This window comes from Lycium barbarum, chromosome 7 (assembly GCF_019175385.1).
Source record: "Lycium barbarum isolate Lr01 chromosome 7, ASM1917538v2, whole genome shotgun sequence".
NCBI lineage: Eukaryota > Viridiplantae > Streptophyta > Magnoliopsida > Solanales > Solanaceae > Lycium > Lycium barbarum.
Window position 1 is genome coordinate 133,978,538 of NC_083343.1, and position 18,087 is coordinate 133,996,624.

The 18,087-nt window shown below is 33.0% G+C and overlaps 1 long non-coding RNA gene and 1 pseudogene across 1 annotated transcript; one reads left to right on the top strand and one right to left on the bottom strand.

Moving 5' to 3' along the window:
- The first annotated feature begins 6,069 nt into the window (after positions 1-6,069).
- LOC132604604 (pleiotropic drug resistance protein 1-like) lies at positions 6,070-16,532 on the top strand (annotated as a pseudogene).
- LOC132604605 (uncharacterized) lies at positions 16,470-17,217 on the bottom strand. Its single transcript, XR_009568762.1, has 2 exons — positions 17,083-17,217; positions 16,470-16,737 (listed from the first exon to the last, which is right to left on the bottom strand). It is a non-coding gene; the product is annotated as an uncharacterized LOC132604605 (long non-coding RNA).
- Between the last annotated feature and the right edge of the window lie 870 nt (positions 17,218-18,087).

The following is an 18,087-nucleotide window of genomic DNA, read 5'->3' on the forward strand; positions in this document are numbered from 1 at the left end:
AGGTTTTAGAGTTGGAACTTTAGGTGTTAATTATTTCATCATCCCGAACTCAAGACGAAAATTTTAATATTTATTATATTTAAATCTAATATATCGAATATATTTTACACATATAAATGTATTCGGTACGGTTAGGTATTTTTTTGGCTTATTTTTATAAAATTAAAAACCAACCCAATTATTCGGTACGGTTATGAATTTTTATAAAAACCATCGGTTTTATCAAAGGAAACCTAAAATCGGTTCGGTACGGTACGGTTCAGTCAGTTACTTCGGTTTTCTGAAAACCATTGACATCCCTAGATTTAATAACCACAATTATTATAAAACAAAACCACAATCGATAATATTTATATTAGGTAAAATTTTAATAGTCCTAAATATTAGAATTTTCTAATTACTTCATATATATATAAGGAAAGATTTAATAACCACAATTATTATAAGCAATAACCACAACTGACTCAATTAGTGATTTCTCTAAAAAATATACAATCGTCTATTATCATATAACTTCAAAAACAGATTAGAATTTAGAAAGCTTATCTCAAATCACAAGGATGGAAGAACGCCAACTGCAAATGTCTATTCTTAATAGGACAATTTTTAAATCATGTAATTTATACAATACAATTAATTAAAAGAGGTAATAGATTTTCTTTTCATACAAAATATGAAGAACTTTTTTATTTTATTTTTTGTGACGGAATGCAATGATCCAAACTACCTGTACAAAATCATAAATGAGTCAATTCCAAATTATTAATTATATATGAAATATAATTATAAAAAAAATCATAACTGACGACTTCTCAATTAGCTATTGTCTATCAAAAATATACGACCGTCTACTATCGTAGAACTTCAAGAACAAATTAAAAATTTAGAAAGCTTACCTCAAATCACAAGCAAATTTATTTCTGTAGTCATAGACACTATCGAGATTTTATGTTAAGAATATGGACTGAAGAAGCAAATATAAGAGCTTCTCCAACTCAAACAAAATTGTAACTTCAAGAACAGATTAAAGCTTCAGAAAGCTTACCTCAAATCACAAAGCAAATTTATTTCTGCAGTCATAGACTATCAAAATTTTATGTTAAAGAATATGGAATGAAGAAGCAAATATAAGAGCTTTGCCAGATCAAACAAAATTGTAACTTCAAGAACAGATTAAAAATTTAGAAAGCTTACCTTAAATCATATGCAAATTTATTTCTGCAGTTATAGACACTACCAAAATTTGATGTTAAAGAATATGGAATGAAAAAACAAATATAAGCTTTGCACAATTAATATTGATTGGTTTGAAGGAATCTTAATCCTAAAGTGAATCCTAAAACTAACTATTTAAGGTGGGGGAAATATTATAAAAATAATTAAATAATAATTTGATGAAAATGGTAAATAACAATTTTGTCTATTACAAGTCTTTTAATGAAAGATAAAAAATTCATTTAATATTTTTAAGGCCCTCGTGTTTTTAATATAGTATAGATAAGCCAAAAACCATAAGTTAGGAATTCCAGCTTATGACTTTTGGCTTATTTTTATTATTTTAACTTAAAAACAAATACTTAAAAAACATTTTTATGTTATTTTACTAAATACTATAAAAGTACTTAAAAACTATTTTAGCTTAAAAGCATCTAAAATAAGCCAATTCAAACAGGCTCAATGTATACTTCATATATAGATGGCTTAACTCTCTTGTCTTTTTGTGGATACTACATTTTAAATATGAGAAGAGTCTTCTCATCATCCTAGGAACATAGGGTATTGATTATTGAGCATATTTAGTACCACAATTTCTTTTGAAGGGGTTATGTACTGCATATTTTTCTCGTTCACGTATTTTGTTTCTGATTATTAATGTAGGTAATTTCTTTTGAAGGGGTTATGTACTGCATATTTTTCTCGTTCACGTATTTTGCTTCTGATTATTAATGTAGGTAGGGTAGGAGCCTCGCCCAACCGCCAACAAAGTTTTTTTTTTTTTTAAATACAAACAAAAAAGATTGTCGAGATCAAAGTCAATAGAGTTAAGTAGGAGTAGTACTTATATAATCAATAAATAAATTAATATAGTAAATTAAGGAGCTAGGTAGAGATATGTCATCGCATATCTATAATCTATAACAGGACCAACCCAAAGGTGAAGCAAATTATAAAGCAAACGTTTTAGACATTAAAATTTAAGAGGCTCTACTTTTTACAAGTAGCGATCGATATTGCGTATGTAACATAGAGAGAGTACAATTTTCTTGGAAAAACCGAAAGATAATGTTTGAGGTGAATATTAAACGTGTATATACGAAAAGAAATAATTTGATGAAAAAGTTAATGAGCCAAAAAAAAAAAAGTAACCACAAAATCTCTTTGAAAAATGTTAGTTTTACTTTTTGTACACTGTAGACAAATTCATTTCCTCAATTCAAAATACATTTGAACAATTTGAAGTAAAGAACAACACACTCAGTGTATTCCCACAAGTTGGGTCCGGGGATGGTAGGATGTACGCAGACCTTGTCCCTACCTTTCTTGGATAGGGAGGTTGTTTCCGATAGACCCTCGGCTCGAAAGAAACAAGGATTTGAACAATTTATATATTCTTATTTTGCCTGGTAAAAATTTGAGTCCACTAGAAGGTGGAATTTCAAAAAATAAACATTGCCTTAACCTTGAGTGTCCGTTAAAACATAATAGTCACTCTGATACTGATTGTTTCGACTTATTTTCCGAATTAAAAGTTCAAGTAGAAAGTAATACTCTAATTGTATGTTCAATTATTGAAAAGACTTGATTCTTTTCAAAATGTCTATTGTATTTATATAATGTTAACTATTTCGCGCCTTAACGGGAAGAAGTTTTTGAAATTAAAATCGATAAAATCTTACCCAAGATTAATAATGCCTCAATAGAAATTAAACGGATATAGTGGATATATTAGCAATTCAAAAAAATTATTAGATGAAATTGACTATAAAGAAATTATCAACAAATTTGCATCTGGAAAATCTAGAAAACAAAAACTTTTAAAAAAAATCTGAACAATTATCCTTTTTAAGAAGGTTTAAAACGTTTCATTAAAATTTGGCTTTAATAAGGTTACCAATTGAGCCGCCACTGACGAGGAAAGAATATGGAGATATGCATTTTTTTTTTTTTTTTTTGGTAACTAGATATGCAAAATGCAATGTTAACAATAGGTGAACCCAATTTTTATAGACTCTTTAAATTTTTGGACATCTCTAAAAGATGTAGAGTAAACTAAAGAACTTTCAGATTGGACCCGACATAAATATATACGAGCAACAATATATTTAATGTTCCAATTATTGTCAATTCTTAAGCATTTTGATTCTAAAAGAGAAATCTGATAGGTGTCAAATATTTTTTTTTTGTTTTCCATTCGGTATCCACATTGAAATTCAACTATATCTGGATTCGCACTGCGTAGGGCCAATTCGAAAAAAGCGCTCCCTACGAAGAATTTTTCTATATCCAAGGCTCAATTAATTGTGGGAAAGGGCCTGATTTACCCCTCTACTTTGGGAAAAGATTCATATTTATCCCCCGTTATACTATCAGCCCATTTATACCCCTACCGTTACAATAGTTGAAACATTTGCCCCTATTTTTAACCCCCCCCGTCCCTGATAGTATAATGGGGGGTAAATATGAACCTTTTCCCAAAGTAGAGGGGTAAATCAGGCCCTTTTCCCTTTGATTGCCGATTCCTCTATTTTTAGATAACGTTGCAGGTTTCCTAACTAGTTCTGATTTGCTAAAAGAACAATATACACAATAATTTTATGCAAAAGTAAGACATTGTTTCATCCAAAAGAAGGTTTTACAATGGACATATTATAACAACAATTTATCCAAACGAGGGCATTACATTACATTCATCCAAACAAAGACATTTAAAACAACTTTAGGATAATATTTTTCAAGTTACACCAAAAACATAAATACTAGTCTCGTAAGGGCAATAACTACTTTGGGTAAATATGAACATTTTCCCAAAGTAGAGGGGTAAATCAGACCCTTTTCCCATTAATTGTTGATATACCACAATATATAACCAGAATGGCCAATAAAGTTGGGATATATCAGTAGAGTTGTTAAACTGAAAAACCAAGCCAAATAGAAAATGAATCAAATCAGAAAAAAGGACTGACATTTGTTTTGTTTGATTTGATTTTGGTTTTCAGTTTTAACTTTTAACAACCCACTGATTTTGATTTTGGTTTTAATCAAAAAATATTCGAAAATAACTGGACCAAATCGATTAGATAATACCTATCTAAAAATCATAATTACACGCTCTTGGCTTGTAGTTTAATTCATTTCCTTTACATTGTAATTTGATTTGTAGTCCTTAATTTTGGCCAAGAATTTATTTCATGTCAAATATAATTTGTCTTTAATTGAGCTTTAAATTTTTCATCACTATTTAATTCAATTATTGCCATCAAGATACTATTCGTAAATGACAATTCTTGTAAAATGTAATTGGTTTGATAGTGTTATGCTAGAATATAGTTGCCCCAAGCCCGAAACATGTTTTTGGCAGTATATGTCATACAATAACTATGTCTCAATTCCAAACAAGTTGAGCTCGGCTATATGACTACTCCATTCATCATTTAAGCTCAACTAATATCATCATTATAATTAGCAGTATATGTAACATATTAAAAAGCCGACAAAATTAAAAAAGACCGAACTGATGGAAAACTAACTTTATTGGTTTGCTTTGGTTTCAATATATGTAAAATGGACTTAATTGGATTGATTTCTTTCTAAAGAAAAACCGACTCAAATTGAATTACCCTAGCTATACGCTCCTTCTTCATATTCCTTAAAATGAAGAGTTAATGGATAAAAACACACCTAAACTATTGCTTTTTCGTAAGTCATATATTTGATCAGTTCTATCGATAGTTTCCATTTTTCTACCTAAACTATCATTCTTCTATATTAAAACACACCTCGATGTGGAGTTGCTAGTGCATCCGGTACACACTCCATTTTAGTTAAAATAGAGTGCCACGTGGCACTTCACGTGGCTAAACTTATCCACCTAATCTAATCAGAATTATCCGTTTAGCTTTTGATTTTTGTAAAACCCATATAGGATAATTTTGGGTTGTGTCAAATTTTAGAGTTCATTGTGGAATTGTATAAAATTCTAGGGTTGTATAGGATTCTAGGTTCATGGAGGAATGAAGAAGGAAAAGGGGGAAGAAAATCTGAGAAATGAAGAAAATGTGAAAAAGAAAGGGGAAGAAGAGAAGGATTTAAAGGAAAATGAACAAAAAATCCAAATTATTCATCTTAATTGGCTATTATAGATGTCATGTGGACCAACCTTTATGGGGTTTTTAAAACCCTACGAGCCTATTATTGAGTGATTTCAAATATTTGGCAACTCAGCAAGAGTATTTTAATATAAAGAATGTAATAGTTTAAGCAGGAAAATGAAACAATAGATAGTTGAAGGTATGAAACTCGAAAAAATAATAGTTTAGTATGTTTTCAAGCATTACCTCTAAAATTAGTGGTTGATATTTTTAACGGAACAGACTCAAATATGCCATCAAACTATCGGAAATGACTCATTTATGTTACTCAGCAATAGTTTGACTCATTTATGCCATCAAACTATTGGAAATTGCTCGTTTATGTCACTTATTAATAGTTTGACTCTTTTATGTCATCGTCGTTACCAAAATGACTCATCCATGTCATTTTCATTAATGTTGGTTTTATAATACCATACATGACACGTGGCCTCCAATTAGAGGTCTATGTCATTTAATTAAATCAACCCAATTTTAAATTCCAAATTAATAAAAAGTTTGACCCATAAACCCGCTACACCCACACCTTTTCCGTAGTTTTAATGCAGTATATGTTATCTGTCTATTCAACAAAAAATATTTGTGCAAAATTAAACTCCTCTTGAACCATCTACTATTCAATAGCCCGCCTTCTTTTATACTTGCTTCTATATATAGTAATCCCTTAGCTTTAAAACTTCAGTGCAAACATTCTAATTTTGATAGAGTATTTGTTCAAAATGGAGCCAGCAAATTTAAGAGGAAGTAGTTTGAGAGAAAGTATTATTGGAAATAGTATGAGAGGGAGCTTAAGTTTAAAGATGAATAGTATTAATAACACTATGTGGACAAACAATGGTGTGGAGATTTTTAGTCGTTCGTCAAGGGTTGAAGACGACGAAGAGGCTCTTAAATGGGCAGCACTCGAAAAACTTCCAACGTTCGATCGTTTAAGAAAAGGTCTCTTGTTTGGATCCCAAGGTGCATCTGCTGAAATTGATATACATGATCTTGGTTTTCAAGATAGAAAGAAGTTGCTTGAAAGGCTTGTGAAAGTTGCAGATGAAGATAATGAGAAGTTCTTGTTGAAACTCAGGCAAAGAATTGATCGGTAAGTAAATGAATTTTTTGCCTCTCTGCATGCATGTGTGTAGTTTTTTCCTATTTGCGCAGGCACTTCAAAGTTGTCGACTGTTTAAAAATATCAACGGGTGTGTGTCGGATCCTCCAAGCGTAGTGCATTTTTGGAGGATCCAACATAAGTCTGGCGATATTTTTTGAGAGTCCGAGCAACATAGGTTTACTTCTTTAGGTTATATTGTTGGACCAAAAAGACCTGTACAGACGATACCAATTAATTGTGATCAAATTTTAGTAATTTTAGGTTCTTTATTCTAGGCACATTGTTTGCTAGGAGTCATTAGGACTCGATAGAGATCTATTTATATGCTATAAGAAAATCTAGTGAACTTGTAGTGTTAGACATAGGGGCGGAGCTAGAGGCGAAGAAGGGATTTCATCTAAATATTCTTCGTCGGAAATTAAATCACACTGTATATAAAACTTTAATTTTTTTTATATATAATTATGTAATAGACGATGAACTCCCTTGGTGAAAATCATGTCTCCGCACTAGTTGGAGAAACTATTTTTTAATAATATTTAATTGAGACTAGCTCAAATAGAGAGGCATGGCAATGAGGATTCATGCAGTCAATCCAATTCGCATAGAATTGAGACATATCAGTTGTTATACTGTTTATCTATGACTAGTTGTTTTTCCCCCTTAATTAAGTGGTTTGACATTTCTTGTTTCTTTTTACAGAGTTGGGATAGATTTGCCATCAATAGAAATAAGATACGAGCATCTAAATATTGAGGCAGATGCATATATAGGAAGCAGAGCTTTGCCTACATTTACCAACTTCATGACTAATTTTCTTGAGGTAAAAATATAGAAGAAAATCTTGATTTCAAATCTCAATTCTCTTAAAAGGGTGTTTATAACTAACTTTTTTTTTTTTTTTTTTTGGGATGGATTCATAGACAATGTTGAACTCTCTCCATATCCTACCGAGTCGAAAGAGGAAACTCACTATCCTTAATGATGTGAGTGGTATCATTAAGCCTTGCAGAATGACTTTGCTTTTAGGACCTCCAAGTTCTGGCAAAACTACTCTATTATTAGCTTTGGCCGGAAAGCTTGACCCTGCCCTTAAGGTAAGACCATTAATTTTACTGACGTATCTCAAGGATTTAGGTTATATATATACTGCTATTGCAAAGATCAATTATCTTTTGTATCGGTGTAACAATTAATATTACTACTACATATAAGGGACAACAAAAGGATTTTTGTAGTCCTCACAAAACCTTTTCAAAAAATGACAAACTTTTTAATTAATTATTTCTAGGTCCTAATCTTATTTTTTAAAGTCAAATTTATTTTTTATTCTTATGACCTGCTTTTTAAAAATTGTCAAACATTCTGCCTTATTTACCTATTTTCTATTCGGTATCCGATACTAGAATTGGAGCTCGCCTAATACAGATTTGTGTCGCATAGGGCCCAATCAGGGGAAGCGCTCCCTACCAAGAATTTTTCATACCCAGGCTCGAAGCTGAGACCCCTGGTTAAGGGAGGAACAATCTCATCTGATGCGCTTTATTTTCCCTATTGCTTTCTTCTATTGATCTTATCTATTAACCTAAAAAATAGTCATTTCTTCGCTAGATATTCCTGCTTCTTCTTGCTCTTTGTTTTCTTTGTTTTCATTTGTTGCTTATTATAGATTTTACATGTAAGCATTTCTTTTACTTTATATTTGTATTATGAAATTTGAGAATTTCTGAAAATTCTTTTACTTTATATTCATACTTTAATGAGCTCATATGTGTTTACCAAGATTAGTTCAAAAATGATTTTCAAATAGTTTTAAAAATGATTAACTGATGCCATATAATGTTAAAATAAAAACAATATTATCAGTTAAGATCGGGTTATTTTTAAAACCCCTTGTTTGGTTAACTAAAATTAATCTTTTAAACACAAAATGAGTTTGAAGTAGGGCGGAATTAGAGTGCCAACTATTGATCTGATCGGATTCGTTTAGCACTTTGGTCCAAATTCTATATTTATATTAAAATTTCATTAAATATGTACAAATTATTAATTTAGAACTAAATAACTTAAAAATTTAGGATTCGAAACTCATATATTTCAAATTATGGTTCCGCATTTAATTTGAAGTAAATTCATCAAAATGAAAGTTAAGATATTAAAGGAATGAAATGAAAGTTTTGCTTTTATATATTTCTTTAATTAAAATATTACTTTTTATATCTGAAATTGGGTCCGGGCTTAGCATGAGCCTCATAAAACTAGCATGCTTATCATAGATCATCAGTGCATAGAACTTGAACTCCGAACTGAATGTCTTTTTTTGTTGCTTTTTTGTGGAAATTAGGTTAATGGGAAAGTGACCTATAATGGACATGAAATGAATGAATTTGTGCCACAAAGAACTGCTGCTTATATTAGCCAGTATGATCTACACATTGGAGAGATGACTGTGAGAGAAACCTTGGAATTCTCAGCCAGATGCCAGGGAGTTGGCTCTCATTATGGTTAGCATTTTTTAATTTTTTTTTCTTTTCAAAATCTTGGTTTTTTCCAAAGTTTTCTTCAATAAAAAAAGAGAGAATGGTCAAAAACACACCTGAATTATCACTTTTTTGCGAGTTTCACACCCTAACTATCCGTTGTTCTCTTTTCCTAACTAAACTATCACCATTTATATTAAAATACACCTCGAAGCTGACTAGGCCAACTATCAGTTGTTCCCTTATCCTGCCTAAACTATCATCATATACTCAATTAGGCGTGGTTTAATTCATAGATGATGATAGTTCAGGTAGGAAAAGGGAACAATTGATAATTGGGATGTAAAACTCGTGAAAAAGTGAGAGTTCAAGTGTGTTTTTGACCATTAACTCATAAAAAGACATGTTGAAATTTAACTAACATAGATTATAAGCCAGTCAACCGGTTGACCCGGGACCGGTTCCGGTTCCCGTTAGCAAACCGACCGGTTACCGATTTTTGAACCGTTATAGTTGACGGTTACCTATTAACAGGTACCCGCTTAGCCGGTCGGTTTGGCTCTAACCGGCCCGAAACCGGTACCCTTCTACCAAACCGATAAGCGGTTAGCCCAAAACCTATTTTTTTGGTTATTTTTTTGCATAATTACGTATTTTACACATAAATTAACACTATAGTTTATTAGTTTATATATATATATATATATATATATATATATATGTGTGTGTGTGTGTGTGTGTGTGTGTGTGTGTGTTAAAGTTATATCTATTACTTAAGTTTATATATATTTACTAACAAGTAACAACTTATGAGTATTATAAAATTCAAGATTTTTTTTTTTGAAGTATATAACTTTATATTTTATAACTTAAGTATATGTATATTATAAGTATGTTCTAAGTATATTGTAGGTATATATCTTTAAGTTATATGTATTACTTAAATTTTATATTTACTAATAACTCATGAGTATTGTAAAATTCAAGATTGTATATTTATAAATATATATAGTTATAACTTTCTATATTTTAATTTAAGTAGATGTATATTCTAAGCATATTCTAAGTATTTTCTTAACTTAATATAAGTAAGAATTGAACACAAGTAAATAGAAGAAAGTTCAATGAGCCATAATTTTTATTCATTAGTTGCAACTAATTAGTACAAGAATAAAATTACATTGTAAGCACTATTTCGCTAATTTCATCTATATTATATTCATCCATCTGGATATCTTTCATGTCTTCAAATTGGTCTGCTTCACTTGCTATTAAAAGAATTAAGTACATGGCGCAAATAAAATTTATACTTTTTATATAAATCACTAACAACCACTCTACAAGTACTTCTGGGAATACTCTCAAACATCGGATTATAACTACGTTGTATATAAGTAACAAAACTTGGAGCCGAAGGAAAGGAAAATGTTTAACAATCATAAGCTACCGTTTTAGCTATCTCTACACAGTCTTTCTTTTTATTGTAACTAAAAAAAATTTCAGTATGTGGGTCTATTATTCGTTGAGTACCCCCTACGGAACCCGTTCCCTCTACCCAAACATCCTTATGTTGAGTCAACAAATAAGTCCTTAGTGAACTTGTTCCCCCATCCTTACTGTTCCTACACTTGAATTGAAATACCTTTTTACATATATTACATATGACTATTTCTTTCTCCCTATTTCTAGTCATAAATTTCCAAACTTTAGAGGATGGCATACGAATTTTGTCGTTTTTTGTTGTGTTTGTGATTGTTGTGCTTGTTGTGTATCTCTTATCGAATTTTCCAATGATTATGTTTCGTCATCAATGTCATCATCATCAACAACTTCGTTATAGGATGGGCCAAATCAGTGTTCTAATGCTTCATGATCTAAAATTGGATTATTTTGAGTAATGTCAACTTGGTAACACATATTTGCCTCCGTTTCCAGCACAAATGTCTTCTCCATATTTCCCCTCCCCCACTACTACTGCCTCTTCTAACTCTCTTAGACATAATTAAATCGCAAGCAAATAAATCACAAGAAAATAAATTGCGAAAATTAAAAATAGAGTTGGAATGAAGATGCCAAAATGCCGAAATAAATTTCGCCAAAATAAATGTTGAATTGAAGGCGGCTAGGCTTGCAAATCCACCAACTCTACCAACACTTTATTTTTGTATAATTGCAAAATATAAAATATCTAATAATTGAGAATTTGAGAGAACTTGCAATTTTAAAGTAGCTAATAATTGAGAGAATTTGAGATTTGAGAAGAGAAAATTGATGTGGATGAAAATAAAATGGAGAGAAATTTATATAGGAGTGGGAAAGGAGTTAAAGTGTTAAAAATAAAAGTTTGGGGGATTGGGGGATGGAGGGGGGCGAAAATCACAATTTTGGCAGTTGCCAACGGCCATTTCATCAATTTGGACAGTTGGGCAACGTCCAAATAACGACTTTAATGGCCATTAATTTTAAAAAAAAAATACCGATTAACTGGTCGGCCAACCGGCCGGTTCTGGTTAACCTGTTAACAGTTAGTGAAAAATAAATCGTAACCGTCCCGAAATACTACGATTTTCGCAACCGACTAATCGGTATACCGGTTCCGATTTTACTAGTTTACCGATTTTAACTGGATTGGCTGCCAGACTTATGATAGATATATCAATTGATGTTTATTGGAATTTTTTTGCAGAGATGTTGGTTGAACTGTCAAGAAGAGAGGAAGCAGCTAAAATCAAGCCAGATCCTGATATTGATATCTTCATGAAGGTAAGACAAGTACTAAATGAAGCGCAATATAAACAATACCAAAAATCAGCTGGTATCTATGTATGCAATTTGTTAGTAATTTAAACAAGTAGAAAATTTTCTCTCTTGAAGGCAAATGGTTATAACATTAATTGTTTTGTGACAATGTAGGCAGCGGCAACAGAGGGAGAAAATGCCAATTTTGTTACAGATTATGTTCTTAAAGTAACAAAATTTACGTCCAATAATTTCTCTAAATTTTTTACAATCAAAAGGGGTAAGAAATTTGATAACTAAGTGTGTGTATTCTGCCTGTAGCTTTTGGGGCTGGATATTTGTTCAGATACTATGGTGGGAGATGAAATGATAAGAGGTATTTCAGGAGGACAAAAGAAGCGTGTGACAACAGGTGAAATGCTCGTTGGACCATCAAAGGCATTTTTCATGGATGAAATCTCAACTGGATTGGATAGTTCCACCACTTACTCGATTGTAAACTCGATAAGGCAATCTATACAAATCTTGAACGGAACTGCTGTGATATCTCTCTTGCAGCCAGCACCTGAGACGTATAACTTGTTTGACGACATTATTCTGCTATCGGAAGGGAAAATTTCTATCAAGGCCCTCGAGAGGATGTACTTAGCTTCTTCGAGTCCATGGGTTTCAAATGCCCAGAAAGAAAAGGCGTGGCCGACTTCTTGCAAGAAGTATGTCTTACATAAACTCCAATTAGTAAGGCTAAGAAGCCTTGATCCATTTTCCCTTCTGACGGTGATATAAATTCCCTACAGGTAGCATCCAAGAAGGATCAGCCGCAATATTGGGTGAGGAGGGATGAGACTTACAGGTTTATCACGTCGAAAGAATTTTCTGAGGCATATCAATCATTCCATGTTGGAAGGAAACTCGGGGATGAGCTTGCAGCTTTATATGACAAAAGCAAAAGCCATCCAGCAGCTTTGACAACTCAGAAATATGGTATAGGGAAGAAACAACTCCTAAAGTTCTGCACTAAAAGAGAATTATTGCTGATGAAGAGGAACTCATTTGTTTACATCTTCAAGTTCACTCAGGTTATGTAACTTAGTCGATTAAAAATATTAAATGTCCAAGTGTCTGTCTTATCAAATTAGCTTGCAACTACTAATGCGTCGTTGTTTTGATCTGTATTCAGCTTTTAATTATGTCACTCGTGACAATGACCCTCTTTTTTCGAACTAAGATGCCACGCGATACTGTGGAAGATGGAGGAAAATATGCTGGTGCACTCTTTTTTGTTGTCACTATGAATATGTTTAACGGAATGTCTGAGATCGCCTTGACAATTTACAAACTTCCTGTCTTCTACAAGCAAAGAGACCTTCTCTTTTTCCCTTCATGGGCTTATGCAATGCCCTCATGGATACTCAAAATCCCTGTAACAATTCTTGAAGTTGGTATTTGGGTGTTCCTCACTTACTATGTCATCGGATTTGATCCGAGCCCTACAAGGTAAGGGAAGTAAAAGATGATGTAGTACAAAGATCATGTTACCTTCAACAGTTTCCTTTTTCCTATGATTACTAAATGTGAGTCTGTTTTTGTAGATTGTTCAAACATTTCTTGCTACTCATATTTGTAAACCTGATGGCATCTGGATTGTTTCGTTTTATTGGGGCAGCTGGAAGGACCATGGGAGTTGCTAATACATTTGGAACATTTGTTCTACTTTTACAATTCGCTTTGGGTGGATTTGTTCTTTCACGAGGTATATTTGGTGACTTATGTAAATTTAGAGGATTTTTTATTGCTTAAACTGGCAATCATTAACAGTTTATTGCTAATGTTGTAGATAATGTGAAGAAATGGTGGCTATGGGGTTATTGGTCTTCACCGATGATGTATTCTATGAATTCAATTCTTGTAAATGAATTTGATGGGAAAAGGTGGAAACAGAATGCACCAATTGGAATTGAGCCACTTGGAGTTGCAGTTGTAAGATCGCGAGGGTTCTTCCCATATGCATACTGGTACTGGATAGGTATCGGCGCACTTATTGGATTCACAATCGTCTTTAACATCTGCTACAATTTTGCACTCGCTTGTCTAAACCGTGAGTATCTCTAGAGTTTCTCCATTTATTTTCCCTAGAAGCGAAAATATTGAATGTTTAGTTGAATATCTACAGCATTTGATAAGCCACAAGCTATGATACTGGAAGACAGTGAAGATGCCAAAACAACTACCACTGAGAAAGAAGTGTCCAATAGCGAGGGTCAGAATAAGAAAAAAGGAATGGTTCTTCCATTTGAACCACATTCCATTACCTTCGATGAAGTTACATACTCTGTTGACATGCCTCAGGTAACTAGCTAGGAATTGTTATGAATAAGAAACTAGTGATGCTAATCCCCCCGTTTCAACAAATATGTTACTTAATTTTTTAATGATACTTGCAGGAAATGAAATATCAAGGTGTCACTGAAGATAGATTAGTACTTCTGAAGGGTGTAAGTGGAGCATTCAGGCCTGGTGTTTTGACAGCTTTGATGGGAGTTAGTGGCGCTGGAAAAACAACGTTGATGGACGTATTGGCTGGAAGAAAAACAGGAGGATATATCGAGGGTAATATCAAGATTTCTGGCTATCCTAAAACGCAAGAAACTTTTGCACGCATATCTGGATACTGTGAGCAGAATGATATCCACTCACCTTATGTTACAGTTCATGAGTCATTAATATACTCATCTTGGCTGCGTATACCTCACGATGTAGATGAAAAGACCAGAAAGGTTGGCTCTCGCCCAAAAATCAGTTAAATACAATAAAGCAGGTTGAAATTGTGTGACATTTCCTGTTTATTATCCTTTTACAGATGTTTGTTGAGGAAGTTATGGACCTTATGGAGCTTACACCATTAAGATCAGCCTTAGTTGGTTTGCCAGGAGTCAACGGTCTCTCAACCGAGCAACGCAAAAGGTTGACCATTGCAGTGGAACTAGTGGCAAACCCCTCTATCATTTTCATGGATGAACCAACTTCGGGGCTGGATGCAAGGGCTGCTGCAATTGTGATGAGAACTGTTAGGAACACTGTTGATACTGGAAGAACCGTTGTTTGTACCATCCATCAACCTAGTATTGACATTTTTGAAGCCTTTGATGAGGTGATCAATTTACTACCTTTTTCAGCTCAATCAAGCTAATAAATGTGTTTTCTTTCTTTCCCTTTTGACATCGAATACTAATATAAACACCACCCTTTGCAGCTATTTCTAATGAAACGAGGAGGACAAGAGATTTATGTTGGTCCATTGGGTCACCATTCTTGCCATTTGATCAGATACTTTGAGGTAAGTTGTCGAAGTGAAAATGAGTGTTCCTTTTTTTGAGTTAATATGATCAAATACTGAACTAATTCCTCTTGTATTCAGTCAATTCCTGGGGTAAGTAAAATACAAGAAGGCTATAATCCAGCAACTTGGATGCTAGAAGTCACAACCCTGGCTCAGGAAATGATGTTGGGGGTTGATTTTGCTGATTTATACAAGAAATCAAATGCTTACACGAGGAATAAAGCGTTGATTACTGAACTGAGCATGCCTCGCCCCGGTAAAAAAGACCTGCATTTCAAAAATCAATACTCACAGCCATTTTGGACCCAATGTATGGCTTGCCTTTGGAAGCAACACTGGTCATACTGGCGTAATCCTGCTTATACTGCGGTCAGATTTCTATTTACAATCTTCATCGCCTTGTCCATCGGGACAATATTCTGGGATCTTGGTACTAAAGTGTAAGTCCCAACATATGATGAAACAAGAACTTATGTAGTATGGAAAATACTTTTAGTTCTTAATGCAAAAAGCTTGTTGTTTTTGTTACAGAGGTAAGAGCCAAGATCTATTTAACGCTATGGGATCAATGTACGCTCCTGTCTTCTTCATTGGTTTTCAAAATGCGGCATCAGTGATGCCTGTTGTAGCCGTTGAGCGTACAGTATTTTACAGAGAAAGAGCTGCTGGAATGTATTCTGGAATTCCCTATGCCTTTGGACAAGTGAGCAAAGGATTTAACTTCTTATAAGCCAATTTCTGATTTAAAAAGTCTTAAGTTGTTTATATTTTGTCTTTCTATCTTGCAGGTTTTTATTGAAATGCCGTATGTATTTATGCAAGCTATTTTCTATGGTGTCATTGTTTATGCCATGATTGGATTTGAATGGACAGTAGGCAAGTTCTTTTGGTACTTGTTCATCATGTATTTCACTCTCTTATACTTCACCTTCTATGGTATGATGACCGTTGCTATTACCCCTAATCTAAATGTCGCACAAATTGTCTCTGTCTTCTGCTATGCCATGTGGAATCTTTTCTCAGGATTCATTGTTCCACGACCTGTAAGTTCTTGAAACACTTCCATTTTGTTCAAATGAACATCAACTTAGAGCTCAAACATGATGACATGTTTTCGTTGTTTTTCAAAAACAGCTTATGCCCATATGGTGGAGATGGTACTATTGGGATAATCCTGTTGCCTGGACATTGTATGGTTTGGTTGCATCACAATTCGGGGACCTCCAAAACAAACTTACTAATGATGAAACTGTGGAGCAATTCTTGAGACGTTACTTCGGTTTCAAGCATGATTTTCTTGGAGTAGTTGCAGTTGTGATTGTTGCATATGTTGTAGTTTTTGCCTTCACATTTGCTTTAGCTATTAAGATATTCAACTTCCAGAAAAGATGAAAGACTTTACCTGTTGAAGATCTATATGAGCAAAATTGAAGAAGAGATTGATCATAAAACTATTGTATACTGGTTACCACTTTAAGAAGTATATGTTCTCTACTACGACATATTACACAAGGAGTATTATATTATGCAATTAGAATGATGATTCTATTTTAGACTTCAATTTGTTTGGAATTGAGGCGTAAATATTTTTTTGCGACGAGGTTGTATAGCATTCCTAGCTTCCCTCTTATATCACCGAGTTGATACTTGCTACAGATAACCATAACCTTTTTCTCTAACTTCTTGAATTCTATTTGAAATTTAAGTCTGCAAAAACATTAAACAAATAAACAGTTACCATGATCAGTAGAATCCCACAACACCGGGCTAGTTAAAAATTAAATTTAAAAAATGTTTTTCAGTGGCTGAGCCAAAAATTCTAATATGAAAACTCAAAAAAAAAAAAAAAAAAAAAAAAAAAACTACACCTGAGATTTGAAGTTAAAAAGTATTTTTCAGTGCACTACTAGAAAATCGCCAATTTCAGATTGCGCATGCCGTCAGAAACCGTCCGAATTGGCTGATTTCTAGCGCCATTTAGATGGATTTTGATCCGTCTAAATACATCTAGTCGGAAACGACTTCCGATAAAAATATAACGTAACACTGCACCTGAGATTTAAACTTGCAACCTAAAAATATAGGTCCGACAATTAAAGAAGATGAATAAAAAATAGCCTGCTCGGCTTCTCCCATTGCACCACCAACAACTATGTTGCAGCAATTGAATTGTTAGAAATCAAGAAAATATTTGTAAAAGAAGCTGAAGGTGAGATTTCAAGAATTCCTTGCCTTTATATAGGGCATGTTTTGATGCCTTTCATATCTCCTCCATTTTTTTTTTAATAAAGTTAGACAAGATTCTTTTACTTAGTGGGATTTTCGAATAATCAATAGTGGAAGTTTTGCTTTCTAGCTACACAGAACATGGAATTAGTTATGGAATTTGTCTATAATCCATAGCTGAGTCACTAAATAGCTCTTCGATTTTCTTATAATCCGTCGCTCATCCATAGCTAAATGATATTAGCATCAGATTTTTGCCGTTTAGCTACGAATTTTTGTCCGTCACTAATTCCTTATTCTCTCGCATATCTTTTCATTAACATGCAAATGTTGCTATGTGCAGAGGAGAATTCAAAGCTAAAATTTGGTGTGTCCAACCTTTAATTTAAGCTTTTACTATTGAACTTATTACACTTTTAAAATTATGAGGTTGAAATTTATATTTATTGTGTGTGTGTAGTATTTTAAAATGTGTGTGTGGTTTTTGGTGGGGAGGGGGGGGGGGGGTTGAATTTCTAGGGGCAAAAATAAATATACTTACTTTTGTTTCTTGGGTTTTTCTACGACACACATGAGAACATGATTCTACTTAGCAAAGTATTGGGAAAAGTTGTACTCCTTTTCGTTATCATCGATGGAACTATTTGTCTTTTTTAAATAATATGCTTCATAATTGTAAGTTGTAACCTAAAATTTGATGTCTTGAAATAGATAGATTGGAAATTAAAGGGATTCTCCACTAAGGTTCTCTTTTCCTACATGAGGTTACTTCCAATAAACAAGTTTATACTCTATTAATTAAAAATAATGTTAAGGGTAAAAAATACACCT